The following is a 17,760-nucleotide window of genomic DNA, read 5'->3' on the forward strand; positions in this document are numbered from 1 at the left end:
GAAAGTCCAATAGAAATAATCCTATTGGCTGAATTAGCTGCATAATTATTTGTGCAAGACTGTTTTTGGTTTGTTTGTCAATACCACGAGAAGCTCAACGTAAACTATAAACAACTATAAAACTTGCATATTTTTGGTACAAAACCAATATATATTAAAATAGATTATGCTACTACGGACTATGTGTTTTCTTAAATGCGATTGCAATGTTCATTGAAATTCTATAGGTTCTTCTTATATTTAGTTTTAAACTTGTGACTTAATGCTTCATTTACAATCACATTTTGTAAAGTCCCCTTTTAGGACATTAGGTTTAAAACCTTGCTCTGTATACATTTTCTCCTTTTTTATCTCAGATTGCGAATGATTTCTTTTTATTTCCCTTATGTTTCTCCTTCCTTCCTTCCTTATCCCTTAACAATAAAATCCTCTATGTATATATAGCTTTCAATTCTAGGACTCACGTCTTTTAATTAGTTCATTACAGTTGTGTCATAATATATTTTGTAATATATTATCCCTATTATTATTATTATTATATAATATTAGACTATTTACTTTTATATTTATATATTCACATTGTAATTATCATTCTATATGGTTGTACCATATTTATTAATAGATTTATATCGATTAATATATTTATTTAATCTTTGGTTATAAATAGTATTTATACTCAAATGTCATAATATTTAAATATACCATCATCTTATAGGTTTATAATATAGTTATAATATTTATTTATTTTTATATTTTGATATTATTATTGTGAATAATAATAATATATATTATTATGAATAATTAAGTAGAATAAATATATCATAAATATTTATGTATATAGTTCATCAATATTATTTATTTATTTTTAAATAATCAATAATAGAATTATTGTTATATTTTATCCCATTATAATTATAGGATTCTCTTTAGGAGGGGTCATGAGAATCTCCCCTTCTCAAAATTGCTTGTCCTCAAGCAATATCATTCATACACGAGCTCTTTCATAGACAAGAAACATATTTTTATATAAAAAGCCTAGAAGATTTTATAAAACATAAATCTTTAATGAATGAAAATGTGGAGAAGACACGATGCAGACAGATGAAGACATGAAGAAAACACGATGCAAACACATCATACATTTTTAAATATTTTTTCACAATGATGTAGAGTAAAGGGAATGATTTATAACATATAGTTTCCCAGTACATCTTTTGATCATAGATCCTACAACACAAACAATTATTAGCATGTACATGTATATAATAGCTCCAAAGAAGAGTTCAGTAATGATAAATTAGTTCTAAACCAATATCCTACCAAGCCCAAGAGTGGAACTTTGGCCTTCTTGGCCTTGATGGCAGCCATTGACATCCATCAAGGTGGTCTACTTGGCAAATTTTTAACTGAATAGAGTTGACATGATGTCAAGTCTTAATCAATCTAAGCCTAGGAGCGGAACTTTGGCCCTCCTAGCCTTGATGGCAGCCATTGATATCCATCAAGGTGGTCTACTTAAATGGTAATCTTATTCTTCTTGCCTAAGCCCAAGAGCGGAACTTTGGCCCTCTTGGCCTTGATGGCAGCTAGTGACATCCATCAAGGTGGTCTACTTAGGAGGTAATCTTTTTCTCCTTAAATATCCTACCTAAGTCCAAGAGCAGAACTTTGGCCCTCTTGGCCTTGATGGCAGCCAGTGACATCCATCAAGGTGGTCTACTTAGGAGGTAATTTGATTCACTAATTATTAAAATTTTATCACCATTAAATTTGCAGCTTATCTAGTTCTTGTAAGTCCTTTGTACCTCCATTATTCTCTTGATTATGCTCAAGATTATGTTTAGATCTCTTGTTCATCCTTTCCTTTGCTCCTTTATCAAGTTTAGCATCCATTCTTCGAACTTGGCTTCTCTTTCCCACTTTGAAACTTATAGTTAGAAATCAATCAATATATTATAGATTACATAATATAGCCTTGAAAATCAAGATATATATATATATATATATATATATATATATATATATATATATATATATATATATATCCATCATTTATGATATAAATAAATTATATTAATTCAATTTTATTGATTATCACTTTAAATAAATAAATAAAGTGCAAATACAATTTTACATGTATATATAATGATAATACCTACTAAATACGTAAATTAAATAATAAATAACATTAATGCTTTTACCTTAAGTAGTCATCTAGTTTTACCTCATTCACAAACGTATTTATTTCCTATATCCTTGTATAATGTTTGGGGACAGGTATTCGCGTCACCACTCACACTGCTGTCGTATCGAGTCAGAATCAATGTGAAAAACAGCAAAGATTGTACGAGCTCCGACACTGGCTCTCCTCGTTCCACATTTTCCCTGTGTTAGATATTAGGAGGACTGAAATCTTTGAGCAAAATTCTAGTTGCCTCTTCCTACGACAGACTAACCACACTACTATGCGGCATAGCTATTTACGATGATAAATAAAGACAAAATCTTATTTTCGTCTTAAACACATTTTAATTAATTAAATTATATATTTTAATTTATAATTATTCTCGAGTAAAGACAAAAGCACTTTTTGAGTTTAACGAAGCTATCATTATTATAATCCTTAGTTCACGACCACTCTAAACTCGTGGTTCTACCACAGGAACTCAACGTTTGCTACTTCTCCAAAGGCAACGACCAAGGCTTGATCTGCTGAAATTATCAAAGTGGCGGGAAGGATCATCATGCAAGGCCTTTGATCTGGCTATTTGTGTGAGACTTCCAATTTTTATTTTATATGCCCTAATTCTTTTCTTCCATGGCTCTGTGCCTGATTCACGAAGAGGCAGAGTGAGGGATTCAACGATAATCAGACGAGGCGGAGTGAAGGATTCACGGGGTAATCAGACGAGGCTGAGTGAGGAGCATAGGGGTAATAAGACCTTTCCTCTATGTAGCGCGAGAAAGCTGAACCCTATTCAGTCTACGGATTGTGAATGAGATAAATCAGGAAAATCGAATGCCTTTGTTCGCCCACCCATCACAACTAGAAGGTTGCACCAATCGATGTCTTAGAGACGCGACCTAGCTCATATTGCCTTGGCAATGATGCACTTGGTTTGATGCTAGGAAAGAAAAAGAAATGTTAGGGTTTAGTCTCTCTATAAGAAGCTGGGTTTTCCTATTGTTCTGATATCTAGATCTACCCTTAAGTACACAGGTAATAAATTTGCTTACGGACGTATACTAGATCTCATGTATTTTTCTATTTGCAATGTTGGTATTGTGCAAATATTAAATTCAATATTTGAGTGAAACCCTTTATATTCATTTTATGGTAGGTTACCCACAATAGTAGATCTGTTCACCGTTGGATACACATGATATTGTTCACTGCGGAATACACATGATATCATGGAAAAAAATAGTTTAGATTGTCAGATAGTCTACTCTGTGGGAACTAACTACCATCTGTTTACAAGTCGCACACTGTTGATTACCAGTTTGGGAATCTACAGTTTTGCCTTGATACTGACATTTGGAAATCGACGAGATAGCTGCATTCACTGGAAGATGGGTAATAGTTACCCTAGATTGGCAAAGGGCAAATAAACATCCATATCGAGCATAGGTCAGAATCATAGTCATTAAACTTTCTCTGAGAATTGATAGATTTTTTTTTCTTTGAAAATATTTGGTAGCTGTTAGACAGAGTCTTTCCTTTGATTGAATGAAGTATTGGATGTCAAAGTGTTTTCTTCCTTTTATATTTCAAAAACTATGATTTGTTAAGGTCTGCACAGTGTTCTTCAAATGTGTTCTGTTTTGTCATTAAACTCTCTCACACATAGTTGAGTGAACAAGTTTCCACACATGATAATTGCTATCCGAAGAGAATATTTCACAATGGGTACCTGAAAATCAGCTTTAAAAATGACTGTAATCTAGTTTATATATGTGGGTTTTCACACAAACAAAGATTTCATTGCTAATATCTTCATAATAATTACAGAGAGATATATGGGTACCTTTTAAAAAGATTGTATTCTAGATATAATTACACAAGCAAGGTTCATAATAGTGACATGAATGATTTCAAAAGATTTTGTTCTGGTTTATCTGTACGGATATTCACACAAATAAAGATTTCATTTAGAATATCTTCTTTTTTTAAAAAAAGATTTATAGTCACCAGCCTTTAAAATAAGGATCCATCCTTCTTGAGGTCAATCAAGAGAGACGACACCGTTTCTAGCTTGTCTTCCCTACACAGTCTCCAAATCATGGAGATGTATGTTTTGGAGTGGTGTTTGAAGCCCTTGTGCAGGCCTGCCCACTAAAAGAAATGTAGAGTTTTTCGACCTCTAAATGCTTGGCTTTTATGACACCTAAAACTGTGTGATGGTCAAGTTGTATGATGGAAAGGGCAGAGAGGGCCTTATTGATGTTTGTGCCTCCTTTTTTGAGTGCTTGACAGATGGATGCCACCTCCAATATTCTCAATGTAGTGCCAACTCCTCCCCCATTCCGCATTGCAAATGGGCAGATACTTGTATTCCTACCATTTTAACATGTTTTCACCATCTCCTCAGTGGCATAATGTTGTTCTGAAGACTCCAAAGTAGAATAGTAGGAAATTTGACTTTACTACTATTAACAATCCACATTCCCTCATTTTATCCTATAGTTGTTGGTGTCAACTATTGCATATTTGGTCTTGGAGTCCATCATTTATATATTTTGGGACTATCCCTACTTTATCCATGGTTAATAGATCTTTTCACGAAATAACAATCATCATTTTTTGGATCAAATTTTTTGGCCAATTAATAATTTTTTATTAGTTTTTTTTGTGTGGAGAGATGATCTTTCTGTATGATATGCATGAGCATTGAAAGTATAAACATCTTCCAAACTAGCAGTTTGAATGTCTTATACGTCTTCATAGATTTTTTAGTATTTCATATCTGTTTGATGGTTCTTTATTTTTGAATATTATTCTTAGTGAAAATTGTAGCTAGGTTGATGGTGATTGATAATTGTAAAGAAATTTATAGATAAGCTGATATACATATGCTTACATATGATGATTAGGTAATCTTAAAAAAAATTGTAGCTCACTAGATATAAATATGTTTACATTTGATGATTAGATTAAGGATATATGCCTATCTTTGAATATTTTAGTTGTCTAGACTGTCAAGAAAGGTTGAAGGCACCAGTCTGTAGTGTCCCTTAGTATTTGATGCAGAGCTGGTGGCATGTAACATCAGTATTCATGTTAGACAACAAGTTATCACAACTTGTGAAAACTTCTTTCTTCCAAATCTCCTCAAGAACTTGTCTTCAAGGCAACCCACAAGTGTAACTAATGCTTCCCAAGCACCATATAGTCTTCCAAGGTTCCAACCTTTATTCTAACTTCATGAAATATCTCCTTACAATCTTTCTACCATGTTCCAATCACGCATTAAGTCTGGGTCACTCATTCCTTACTCAACTCACACCTTTAGCCCTTGGCTCTAGTAGCCTTCACCAATCATTAATTTGACTTTTTCGCCAACTTTTCCCAAACGACTAAGAAAACTCAAATATGATTTAGATACCCTTTTGGGATCTTTAAATCCTCCCCAAGATTTAGCACTGACTCTTTTAGATCATGTCCAAGATCCATTACCCCTAGTGACACCAAACAAGGCCTAATTCTTTCTCGTTTACAAAGTAACTCATGATTCTACTTATCCTCTTGTCTTCAAACATTGAAATAGTCTTTCTAGAGAATGAGAAACACTAGATTCCAAGCTCATGGGGTTCTACCCTTTACCCAACTCATTTGCCACCAAACCCTTGATTCTAGGGTCACTAAACTAGGGCATGTTCAATAGGACCTCTAATCTCATTCCCAACTTAAACCAATAGTACAAAAAATTCATAAATGGTCCCCCCCTTCACATTGCATCACCAAATCACCTCTTCCATGGATTAGATCAGTTTCATAAAGACTGGTGTCCCAAACTGGGCTTAATCCCAGCAGCAAACCATCAACTGTTGTGGTTGTTCCCTCCAACCCGCATTTATCTTAATAAAATGGTTATCATTCAAGTACATAATTCATTTGTATCCTCTCTCACCAATCACAGTGATTACAAAGGGTGGGAGAGGTTTGTCAGCATTAAGGTTTCAAAACAAAAGTTCTTGACTGTTCTTAACCAGTCACTGTCTCAAAGTTACCAGCCTATTATTCTTGATTCAAAATGCAATGAAAGTAACAAGAATGTGTGGGAAAAGTAAGAAACGGCTAATACAACATCCTCACATTAAGAACTAATCAAAAAATGTGTTTTAATTAATCACAGGTACTCACTATTCCAGATTGTACCAAGAAAACAAGGAAATAAATGTTGAAGAGAACTTTATAGTTTTATTGATTTAGACTTTTACATGGGCTTATTGACCCCACACCAACTCTACCCCTCTCAAAACTTGACACACTCCTTATTAAATAACCCAAATAATAGTAAACAACCACTGTCTAACTATAGCAGTCAGTTATCCAACTGTTACCAGTTAGTTATAAACTGAAATTTGTTGTCTAAGTTGACACAAAGTATCAACTTCAACAACTTACAATAATATATCTCTTTAATACATTTCACTAACCTTTTTAAAGGTTTTATAACTTCATAACCCTTCCAAAGACACCTAAAACCCTTACAAGCCTTACTAGGCCTAAATTGCCAATATGGGCAAACTCCAACTTTTGTGCAGTCTTGGTGCTTTTACAACTTTTAATTGGTCTTAGAGACCATATTACATTTTTTTTAGACCTTATAGGCCTTTAGATCTCAAACTAAACTAGGATTAACAAATTGACCCCTCATGAGCCTCCTAGATACATTTTGACCTTATAGTGCCCTAACCTCTATTATATTGCCTTTATAACTTAGGCTTATTACATCCAAATATGTCAACTACAAAATGGATCATAGATTCAATTACATTCAACTCTAGATATATCAAGACCATTTTTCCTTCATGAGTCTACATGACTCTCCTTGCATGCTTTCGCTAAGGTGCCCTGCACCAGTATTATCTCATAAATATATACTCGTAACCTCAATAGTCGAATACACTATTTTTTGCTAAATTCTTTAGAACACAACATAAATTTCCTTAATAGTATGCAAGAATCAAATTATTGACCCATTATGTATTATTTGATAACTTCTTCTACTCCCTTGGTTGTATAAGTCTATTGGTAGAACTAATAAGCATATGGAGCTTTCTTATGATAGTTTGATGATATATATTTAAGATGGTAACGTATTGATGGGTAACTGAACTATTAGTCCCTACAGCTATAGGTGGGAACTAATGTTTTCACATGAATTTGACATTAAAATGTGCGTTGGAAATTGGGTAAATGTTGCAACAATCCCACCAAATTCCATCTTTCTTGCTCCTTTTTATTTTCCTGTATTGTTCTATGAAATTTTCAAGATTTCTATTGGTTGGGTTTTGTTTCCTCATTGTCCTTTTGTTTTAGTTCGAATAAAATACAATAATAAAAAAAGCCCACAGTTTACCTGTCCTCTACATGGCCTGCAATACGTGCCTTTACATGTTCTGTTGACACTATCTGTTGGCCTAGGTCTTCTTGTTTCCATGTCCTATCCCTTGTGATAGTTGTTATTTGTTATTGTGTTGTTCAGAGTGCCTGTATTCTATCCCGTCCTTCAATTCCTTGAAATTGTGACTCAAGGTATTTAACAATGTTACACTAGTGAGCTATATGATATGCCAGTTTTGATATGTGTGATAGATTTCTGCTCTTCTTTCCTCTACTTTCCCTCTATTCTTATTGTTCCCTCCTTTAGACTTTGTCACTACTAACCTAGACATTTATAATTTTCTCTCTTGGAGAATCAGTTCAAAGATGTAACCCTTTTAAAATGTTGTACTTGCATAGAGGATGGGTGTCATGCATGGAACCTCACTATGTGCATTCGATTTGAATCTTTTTTCTTAATTGATATAAATAATGGAGATCGTGTTCACCTTTGGAAGTAGTTGTTTGGATTAGAATGTCTTCCTCTTTCACTGTCGAGTATTCCATTGCCTGTAAGTTCCATCACCTATTTTTGCCTCGTCTGCCATGTATAAAGGACTTGTTTAATTATCAAATCCTCTGATGAAAGTAATGGATTTCATTTTGTGTTCAAAGTGCTATGATTGCTCTCTATATGGACTATCACTGCTTATTATACGGGTTGCGATTCGCTTGGAATAATTGAACAATTGACCAAGGAGAAAATGTAAGATTTAATACAATAATAATTTTTAACTCTTATCCTATTTTTTTATGTATGGAAAGGAAAACTAAGGCTCTAAAATACATGAATATTTATCGGTGCATGGTGTAGCTATCCATTGCTAGCCCAACAAAAAAGTCCTTGCCATATTCCCACTCTTTTTACCAGTCTTGTTAAAGATGATAGTCAAATGCATTCTTATAGCTCCAAGAATTCATTGTAATTTTGAAAGCCTGGGCACTCAAGATCTTAAAATAACTCTTTTTTGTCTTGGGTAGTGATTAGAACAAGGTTGCAAGTATGAATCTGTTTGTGTTCTTTCTTATGAAATTGTCAAGTAGGGAAACTTCATTTCTTTTGAGGATGACATCCAAAGATCTTTAGTGAATTTGATTTTGTTATTAATACTATGTAGGTGTATATGGAAGACTCACATTTCTCTTGACCATGTGGCTAATTCATGTTGGTAATGTCCACATCACCAACACCATTTCAGATTATAGGTGATAAGGACCAAACTTCAAATTTTCAAAACATCACACTGTTTTCTTGCACAAAACCTGCACTAAATATTTTGTTTCAATGCTATAAACTAGTGTAACCCTATGAAAACCAGATACGGATCATATACATAGAGCATTTTGAGTTACACAATGTGTACAAGTGCACAATCACGCTGTCAATATATGAGTGGAGGGGACAAATTAATCAATAGTGATCAATTTGACACATGTAATTAATATATTCTATGACATGGATGAATTTAATTAGATAAATTATGTTTTAATAGTAAAAATGTGTCGTGTATAGGAAGCCCAAAAGTCAAACTTGTCAACTCAAGCATCTGGTAATGAGCATGAAGATGAGATGCATTCACATGATGCAATAAATATTCCTAAAACTCAGAAGTCAACCATCATTGCATCTCAACATACGGGAGAGAAGAATAATGATGAAGATGTTCAATGTAATGAGCAATCTGAAATGACAATTCATCTAGTGCCTCGTAGAAAGAGAACAAAAAGGAAACAGATGGATACACATATTTCATAGAAGATAACACAAAGATAGATTAAATTTTATATGACTTTGCCTTTTACTTATAAAAATCATGTGTATTATTTCTAGGTTTTGTTTCTTCTAGTGTTATTTGTGCACATTGTGTTACATTGTGATCTTGGAGTTGCAAAAAATTTAATAAATATCATCTAGTAGGTAATAGTGTCTTTGCACTATTTTCATATAAAATATCCAATTCGGTTATTTTATACACATTTTTTCATTAAATTGTTGAGGTTAACTCATAAGATCAAGAGATCAAGGTAATATTGTTATTCTTTTCTATTATTCTTTTGGGTTATTATGTAGTGTTGGGTACCACTTGCAGTTTTTAGTATGGGAGGTAAGTTGACATTATCTTTGCCATCATCCTCTTCCAAGTAGATATGGTTTCTTCTCCTCTTCCATCCTCTCATTCATTGTTTGATCTCAAATGGATGAATTCTAACTTGTATTTACTACAGGTCTTCCTGCGAGATGATGGGTAAAATGCAAATGGGTTATGTGAATTAGGTAGCATATTCAGATTGATACAGACCCCAACAAACCATTTCAGGTAGTTATATGTTATTTTAGATTTTTTAATTGTGATCTATATGAGTTATTTATGAAGTTTAAGTACATTGGTATTGGGAATGATTTTGAAAGCTGATTTTTAAGGACATGAAATCTACAATTTCCAATTACAAATTTTGAAAGAACTTTATAAGGTTTTCTTGGATTGTATTTGTTTCTTACAACACGTAGCTATCTACATTGGATTTCATGTTGTATTGCAGTTGCTGATCATATATTTTCACAGCAGATATATATTTGTTGACTTTATTTCTTAATTCCACTTTTGTTATTTTTCTTGGTTCCAATACTAATAATCCTAGTTGCCAATGTTTAGTATTCATGAGTGTACTTTATTTTCTATCATCAAATACTAGGTGAGTATAATTCGTGCTTTACTTCCAAGGGTGTTTTTAAATTTGTCTGATGTCTTAGTCAGAATATCCATGTGTGTATTTGGCTTATAGGGAGAAGCAATATTAGATGTTGATGGATGACTGCATTGGTCTTTGAATATCAACACAAAAATTGGTTGCTTGTGATGCAGTAGGTCGGGTAAAAGCTATTCAAAACACAATAAGAGTTATAAATTTAAGAGGTTTAGGCACTCTAGCCTATCAACCATGTCAATACTTCAAGGATCTAGTTTGTTTTAGTCTATCACAATATCCCTAGATGCTGATTTGGTTTCATAGACACCCAACTAACTTGTGGGCCTTTAAGACTCTATCGCGATGCCATACTCCTATTTCACAAAGCTTTCTCAAATTAAACTCAGAAAAACCCAATATTCTGCCTGTTGTATACTTAGAATGTTAGTGATTTGTTCTCCTCTCAAACTACTTGGCAACCTAAGGTCATCCATGAACACCCTTTCCCAAAGTATGATAACATAACAAAAACCTTGTTATGACTGTTTTGAACCAATGTTTCTATCTAAGACCAATGCTCTGTTTTGGCTGTATAAAAATGATTAAGTTAACAAGGAAATATAAACCAACGATATCCTATTGACTCCAATTCTGGACTCCAAACCCGATTTGACTTAGGGCTTCCTCAATGCCCGATCTTCACACAATCCAATCTTGCATTCAATATGTAAATGTGCTTCAAACATAGACTCCACTTCACATTCGACAGATTATCCTCTATTACTTCTTGGTGCCTGACTTCCAATGGTTCTTCCCACTTTCCCGACTGTGATCACATTATCTCCTGTCTCTACATATGTTAATAACATATTTTTCAATTTTTTCCAAAACAATGTATTGCACATGCGCTTATGCAGGTTTGAATGATCCACTAACCATTATCATAAATCATTTAAGATTTGGTTAAGAAATTATGGCAATTCATTAGCATCTGAGGTGCCTTACAAAATGGTTTAACACAAAAAGTTGTGGCATAGAAGGGTTAAATGCATTCCCTTATGAATGAGCATGCCCATTTTCTGAACTTAAAACTTTCTAATGTCATAAAATGAATATCTGATCAAAAAAATTGTATTCCCTTCTATTGACCTCCATGACATTATTTTCTACAAGAGTTTTTTTCTTCCTTCATATTGGACAAGTTCTTTTTCAGCATCTTTGCAAACAACTATAAACTACTCTTCTCAATATTGTACACATACAAAATGCAAAACTATTTTTTCAAGTTTTCATTTATTCTCTTGAAACCCTTAATGGCTTAGATTCTCTATTAGGTCCTTTCACACAAAAAAATGGAGAAGGAAAAATTAAATATTTCTAAATATATAATTAATGTATCATCTCACATTTTAAAGGTCAGTTGTCTCACACAATAATTAGACTTTGGTATTACTACTTCCAGGTTGTTGGTTAGTTATAACAGAACTGCCAGTTTGTCGAATCTCCTACATTCGACGTAAGAGAACTATTAGCGCTGTCATAGACATAGTCTGACTACTTCCTCTACACCTTGCATCCATCCACTAGAGGTTAGTTTGGTTTTTTATTAACTCTAGGGGTGAAAAACTAAACAAATTTGCAACTTGGTTGTCGTGAATCTTGACGGCTAAGCTGGAGATCCTTTGCTCCAACCTTGAGCTTCTCAAGACTATTTTCCCCACATAGGATTTTCTGATTAGAGTAATCAGTAATAGCCATCATATTTACAATAGGAGCTTGCAGGAAATCTTGAAAACCTCGATTACCTTTTGCGATGATTTTGGATTCCATGGAACAAAGCTCACCATGTCTTTGTTGATATATCCCTAGGTTATGATGCGTACTTCTCTCTCACCTGGGCAACTTGATCTCATATTCCCATTTATTGAAATGTAATGCGGTTGGTGTGATGTAGAGGTAAGGAAATAGGTTCAGGCTACCATAGGGAGAATGGGAGGCCAAGACAGTTCTGATCTGCATCCTCAATGCACTTATCTTGTTGTTCAGATATCCTCTTTCTGCTTGCATGTTTCCTTACAAATAATATGAGTTGAATCAATTCTATTGCATACCTTTTCCATTTTCTTTCATAAAGTCCTAATTTTTTTCATTAAGTCCTTTATTGTAGCTCTTTAACATATTTAGTAGCTTTAGCAGACGTAAATTTGAGCATGCATTGAATCATGGATTGAAACGAGGCCTTTTTATTGTTACATTGGCTTGGTTTGTTAATTGTGTCAAAACCAATGGTACACATACATATTTTCCCAACTTCTTCAAGCTTTCTTAGGTAGCATTATAACTGGCATACCATTTTGGCCTGTAAATGTGCTCCCATATTTTCCTACATCAAAGCACTGATTCCTTGAACCAAAAACCATGGATAAAGATGGACTATTCTTATTTTGTTAATATTGGTTATATGGCACACTTGACTTGCTTTTAAAATGAATAATTGAGAGATCAGACTTCAGTTTTAAATGAATGTTTTGTTGTGCTATTAAACTTGGTACATGGTAATACCTTACAAGATTTCTCATAGAAGACTTTTATCAATTATTGTTTAGACTTGGGTTTAAATGATATTCTCTGTGCTATCAAATGGTACAGGGTCAATAACTTACGAGATTTATCATAGCAAAATTACTCAATTCTTGTTTGCATATAACTGCTTTTACATTATTGGTGGCAAATATTTTGACTGATACAAATAATGCACTACAATGATATGTCATTCATTAATGGTTTGACTTGTCTTTCAATCTTCTTGCAGCTAGGCTGAACGAATTAGCTTACAATGTGAATATCATTATACATCCTAGATTTCCTCTAGAGTAATTTTCCCAACTTGTTGCAATCACCAATGCAGAGCACTCTTGTTTGCCTCTCATCAGCCATGCGGATAGTAAGTCACTAAGCAAGGCTGTGCAACTATTTTCTCAATCTTCCAGCAAAAATATCTCTAAAAATGTAGGATCTGTACTCTTTGGATACTGTTTGTATATTGACATGGATGTGCCATGTGAAATGCATAAAAAGGTAAATCATAAAATGCTATATTGCTTTCTAAGCCTATTGTAGGTTCATTAAGGAGTATGCTTGTTTTTTGCATCATTGTTTTGGATAAACACAATGTTTTGTCAAGATAACTGATAGAATACAAAAAAACAAGAGTATTGGATTGGTTCAATAAGTGATTTTTTTCTCATCTTAATGATGTATCATAGAAAATTTAAAGAAAAGGAAATAATTTTTATGCTATTGATGATTTAAAATAAGTCAATGGGAGAATGTATCTATTTAGAAAAAAAAATTCTACAAAGAGAAAATCCTAAATTGTCCTACAAAAGAGATCAACACAAAAAAATTTACAATTGTGATCACCAATATGTGGACAAGAAACCAATACTAATAGCCAAGTAGTGCGATATGAGAACCTCAAAGATAATAAGCTGAAGAGTATTGGAGAGATAGGGTTCAATATTCACTGAGTATCTCTATTCATGCCTTAAAAAGGGAGCCATTATATCACTGTGAATAGACTAATACAAGTCTGATAGCTGTCATGGGAAGTGCTTAAGGCAAGATAGTTGAGTTGGGAGTTTCTAAGTGGAAGGAAGAAACTTCATTTAGAATCATACCTAGCATCCAAAGTTGATAGAACTCTTGTGGTAGTAAAGAAGCTTGGAGAGAAGTAGATATATGTTGCTGAGAAGAATCCTAACTGCAATGTTGGGATAAAGAAAAACCGCATTGTCAAGATGTAATATGTTGGGCTATAAGTTGCGAAAAATGTTGTCTTGTAGTTTTATTTGCATATATGTGAATCAGAGGTATGCAAAAGCCATTTATAGCTCCTAGTTTCCTAGATGGGCTAGAAGGAAGCCATCAGCCTGATGGCCCTAGGTTCCTCAGAGACCCCTCATGGGGATCTATATTGAAGCTTGATGGCCTCTTGTATAGAACGTGATTGAAATTTTGATGCAAAAGACAAACACATTGTTATTTCTTGGAGCTCCTCATTGAATCTTGTGACTATTAAAATTATTATTCATAGTTGTAGGTTCCTTACAGACTATAAAAGAGATATATTTTGCCCCCTATTTCATCCTAAACATTATTTTGTATAAATTTTGCTAGATTATGTGATATTTTTTTTGTTCTCTTAAATGTGTCATCTATTTTGAATGCTTAATATTAGTATTTCTGTATAGGCTTATTTGTCAATGTCTTGTGAAGCATGCATGTTTAGGTAGCCGAGGCAGCACAAAGAGAAGGTGCAACATGTGTAGATCGTTGGTTTACTAGATGCAATGCAACACATGTAGTATGTGAGGGTCCATCATTTCAAAGATATGTAGGCTACACTTCAAACCTAATAACGGTAATTGATATTTCAATTCTTGTGTCTCTTAACATTTGAAACTAAATTTATTGCAAGATTGTGCTATTGGAATTTCAAGCTGTTTTCTGCGATCTTATGTAGGATGTTGATGTCATTTTGTATTGAATATATGATTCAGCCGTTATGGGTATTGAAGACAATGAAGGAGAGATTTGTCCAGCGACTTGTCCATTTTTCTCACTGTAAGCCCCTGCAATGGCATTTATCATAGAGAGGCCCCCACCGGTGAAGGTAACAACATAGGCTCCCACTCTACTGTACATATTTTCTTTGTTGATGAATTTTGCATATATGAGCATCATCATTTGATTAGTTCTCTTATATCCTTACATTTCTTTTCTCTTTCAGGCTATTGGAAAACCTTGAATATGAGATGCTTCTTGTTTGGCTAAATGTTTCTATCGTTCAGCGACAAAAGACACCAAGAAAATTGAGATGCTTCTTGTTTGTTTCATAACCATTGTTGGGCAATTGCACCCAGATGTGGGCATTCTAGACGTGGCATGTTGAGAGCATTACAACTATTCGCAAGAATATATATTTAAATCAAACATCTTTTGTACTACACAATTAGACTTGGTGGACATGTGGACAAATGTAGTATTCAGTTAAGTACTTCATTATAAGGTTATAGAATATAAGAAAATCAATGTTATTATTCAGTGATGGCTATGCTATTTCCACGATATACTTTATTGGTTGTAGTGGACAAACTCCCACATCATTTTGTAACAAACAAAGTATTGGAAATAAAATAATTAAATATATTTTGTCTAGCCAAGTTTGTTGGTTATGCTACATTATTGAATGTTTTGTAAGAAACAAAATATTGTCAATAATTATAGTGAATATATTGTATTATTGTGTTCACCTATTAGATGTTAAAAATCATAGGAAAATAATAATATCAATTTAAATTTTAAAATTTTTTTTTTTAGTAACATTGAAATAGATAGACAACAGTTGAACAATAGTTGAATTTAAACATGTATTGTCTCAACAATTGGGATTAAAGTGTATTGTCTCCAAAGAGACAAAAGTGAAATTGTTTCTAAAGAGACAAAATGACTTTTGTTTCATATTGTCTTATAGAGACAATATTTTAAGACATTTTTAAAGACACTCGGTTAAAGACAATATTTGAGACGATAAACAACTTTTTTATTGTCTCATATTAAGACAATTGATTAAGGATTTGTCTCAAAAATTGTCTTTAAACCCCTCTCCATGTAGTAGTGCCACACCATGCTAACGACATTCAAGGCCTGCTAATCGCTTTGGGGAAAAGCTCTTGCAAGTCTTCTACGCGAAGAGCATTCTCAGTAGAAAGAAACACTTCGTTCCTTGTCTTCCTAAGCCACTACTCATAATAATGACATCTATATTTCCACCTGTCTTCATCTACTTTATACACTGCCGCTTCATGAGATGGTTCCCAGGAACGAGCATATTTAGGATAATAATGTCCTCCTATAATGTATATTTCTCCCTCAGGCGTGACACAACATTCAAATTCGGCTGGAAATGTACTACCACAATATATAGGAATATCAGTGCCTTGCTCCCATTTAGCATATAAAAGATCATATATCAGAATCTTTGCATTTGCATTAGAATGGCCATAATTAGATCCTGCAAGCTGCCTAACAACACAGTTTTATGTTTGACACAGATTATAATGTGAGAATCCCACGCGATTGAAAACCCATTTGGAATTGGTGGGAGCATTTCATAGGATTGATACCCCAGCACCTTAGAGGATCGACAGGATCGTATAGAGATACCCAATGAAGATCTGAATCCACCGATACAAAAAATTGCATAATCAAGGTGGCCATAAAGATTTGTAGCGAAGGACATAACATTCGAGAACAGCGCGGGGCCCCAAATGAGCCAGGCCGTCGCCCTGCGTGTGGACAGCGATCTCTCCATATTCCATAGATGCGCCATTGTTGGGTAACAAGAAAGCCTCTACTCCCACTCCCTCCGCCAGTTCTTCTCCAACTGCATAATCGAAGGCACGGTTGACTTCATCTGCGGCAACTCTGCCGCCATCTTTCACAACTCCACCATTCTCATCCGCCCTCACTTACTCCCTTCGAAATCAGGAGAGAGCAGCCCCATTGCAGCCAATGGTAGATTGAATCCTAGTCAGTCCACTGGATTTGTGTTCAACAATTGCATTGTTTCAATATTATTTTTGAGTGATATCGCCGTTATTCTAAGCATGCGCGAAATATGAGAGTATTTTCCCGTTACTAGGAAAGACACCTTTTCGTTGCAAAGAATCCTCCAATTATTTTACGCCTTTCTTTTGAAACAGTGATCTCTGGGTTGAAAGCCGTACTGTACTCGTGGGAAATCAACCTTAAATCTTTGATTGGTTATCTGATTTTCCAATTTAATGTACAAAATCTGTATGAAGCACGCTGCTATCATTTAGTTATATTGCCAACTGTGTCTCATGTTCATCATGATAAACTATTCAATTCTCTGTCTTCAAATTTTTGTCCAAAGGATGGCAAGATCCTGCTCTGATACCACTTGTAATGTCCCCTTTTAGGACATTAGATTTAAAACCTTGCTCTATACATTTTCTTCATTTTTATTTCAGATTGGGAATTATTCCTTTTTATTTCCCTTATGTTTCTCCTTCCTTCCTTCCTTACCCCTTAATGATAAAATCCTCTATGTATATATAGCTTTCAATTCTAGGAGTCACCTCTTTTAATTAGTTCATTATAGTTGTGTCATAATATATTTTGTAATATATTATCCCTATTATTATTATTATTATTATATAATATTAGACTATTTACTTTTATATTTATATATTCACATTGTACTCATCATTTTATATGGTTGTACCATATTTATTAATAGATTTATATCGATTAATATATTTATTTAATCTTTGATTATAAATAGTATTTATACTCAAATGTCATAATATTTAAATATACCATCATCTTATAGGTTTGTAATATAATTATAATATTTATTTATTTTTTATATTTTG

General features: G+C 33.6%; 1 long non-coding RNA gene across 3 annotated transcripts; it reads left to right on the forward strand.

Annotated features, from left to right (window-relative positions):
- The first annotated feature begins 3,345 nt into the window (after window positions 1-3,345).
- Window positions 3,346-15,517, forward strand: LOC149533875 (uncharacterized). Of its 3 annotated transcripts, XR_016356979.1 has the most exons (5): window positions 3,346-3,631; window positions 9,836-9,927; window positions 14,576-14,720; window positions 14,860-14,972; window positions 15,090-15,517. It is a non-coding gene; the product is annotated as an uncharacterized LOC149533875 (long non-coding RNA). The 3 variants fall into 3 exon arrangements; XR_016356978.1 differs by lacking the exon at window positions 15,090-15,517 and having other exon boundaries at window positions 14,860-15,083; XR_016356980.1 differs by lacking the exons at window positions 3,346-3,631; window positions 9,836-9,927; window positions 15,090-15,517 and adding an exon at window positions 13,109-13,241 and having other exon boundaries at window positions 14,860-15,083.
- The last annotated feature ends 2,243 nt before the right edge of the window (window positions 15,518-17,760 follow it).

The sequence above is a fragment of the Cupressus sempervirens genome, chromosome 10 (genome assembly GCF_028749045.1).
Source record: "Cupressus sempervirens isolate cs-2001-9-10 chromosome 10, ASM2874904v1, whole genome shotgun sequence".
NCBI classification, from domain to species: domain Eukaryota; kingdom Viridiplantae; phylum Streptophyta; class Pinopsida; order Cupressales; family Cupressaceae; genus Cupressus; species Cupressus sempervirens.